Here is a 1,911-nt window from a genome sequence, read left to right as displayed (position 1 = left end):
AAATACTGTATTTTGCTATTATTTGTGTGGCTGCATCTTTCAGATTTTCAGCAATTTTATCTATGGCCTCCACTTCACACCTGCTTAGTTCATATTTTATTCCTTTCTACATTTTTTTTTATATTCCTCTTATTTTCATATGATTTATCGCTCAGATTGTCTTTTTACAGTCCCCTTCTCCTCTCTATTAAAAATAAGGCATTTTCTCTAATATTCCTAGCTGCGTTTCTAATTTTTTTTTCCCTAAGACACCATCAGCGACTTCACAAACTCTTTTCCTAATTTATTCCATCGTCAAGTTTTAAACTCTCCAGTTTAGTATTCGACTTTTCCGGGAAAGTTTCTCTCAAATTCTCATCCTGGAGTCTACCAACGTCGTAACTTTGCGGAAGATAGCTATCTAAATTTCAGCTTTAAATTAACCTTATACTCTACCATATGTTGATTTTTATTTTTTATCATCAATAACAGCACTCCTTTTTACCCTAGTATCTCGTATCAGTCCTTCAGTCTTTGGTTTACAATAACATACTCAATAAGGTTAGCTGTCTTATGCCAACTTGTGAGGCATTTAATGACCAAACACTGAATTGGTTATAACTAGATTGTTATGCCTACAAAATTACAGCAGTCTGCAACTATTAATTTTTTCTTTTCCCATACCAGATTTGCCTAGGCTAAGATGCCGTCTATCCCTATTTCTGCTGACATGGGCATTACATTTACCATTATGAACCAAATTATAGTCATGTACGATTATAGTTATGTATATATTACATTAGAGTGATATGGAAGTTATGTTGAAATATTACTATTGTTTATGATTAGCTGCAAGGCTGCATTAATAAGCGTACGCTAAGTTAAGTCCAAATTGTTAAAGTTGAGCGGAATTGCTGTGTCAAAATTCAAGTTGTGACTAAACATTGTATTCATTGTCTAGAAGGGCTTGAGGGCTAAGAGGGTTTTATTTTCTAAAAGGGCTAAAGGATACTAAAAGGGCTTGATATCCTGCGTCCTAACGTAAAGGCGCTTGCGACTAATTTTGGTCATGAATTTTTTATGTCTTGGCCTATCCTTTGAAATGACAGCTTTTCTTAAAGATTTGTTAAATTATATATTTTGTATGGTGGACACGATTGTTGAATGATGGTACTTTTTGCAGTAACAAAAAGATTAAGCAATTATTGTTTGTCAGATGACCAGAAATATCAATGACACTTTGTAATGACAAAAAAAAATAATGGCACTTTGTCTGATAACACGAAAAAACGATGACAGTGTCTGCAGTGATGGAAAAAAATAATGGCACTTTGTTCAATTAAGGAAGAAAGCACTTTGTTCGATGCCAGAAAAAGGCACGACACTTTCTGTAATGACAGGAAAAAACAGTGACACTTCGGCCAATGAAAGAAAAGAGAATGACACTGTCTGATGACGAAAAAAGCAAAAACTAAAAAAAACAATGGCACTTTGACCAACATCAGAAAAATCATTAAAAAAAAATACGAGCAAGACTAAATAGACATGGTATATGCTATTCAATAGCCCACTTCCTTAAGAAACTCAAATGGTCCCATTAAATCCAAACTATCGTATCTACCTATTGGGGCAGAATCGGGCTAATATTTCCTCACTAGACCAAAAATGAAAAAAATAAAATCGTATTTGATTAGAAAAATCCAATTGGTTGGATTTTGATGGAAAAATCAGTGATACAAAAAAGCGATAGCAAAACAGTTATGTGGCAAACTTTCTAACTTTTTAGAAACTGGTGCCAACGATGCATGTGGTCACATGTTGAAATTAATGGTGCTGCTGCTGGAAACCGGTGGTAAAGATGCAAGTGGTCACATGTTGAGGTCAATGGTGTTGAAATCAATGGTGCTGGTGCTGGGAACTGGTGCTAAAGAT

The sequence above is a fragment of the Artemia sp. Qi Xiang Cuo genome, unplaced genomic scaffold (assembly GCF_049724085.1).
Source record: "Artemia sp. Qi Xiang Cuo unplaced genomic scaffold, ASM4972408v1 HiC_scaffold_3124, whole genome shotgun sequence".
Lineage (NCBI taxonomy): Eukaryota > Metazoa > Arthropoda > Branchiopoda > Anostraca > Artemiidae > Artemia > Artemia sp. Qi Xiang Cuo.
This window is presented reverse-complemented; position numbering follows the sequence as displayed.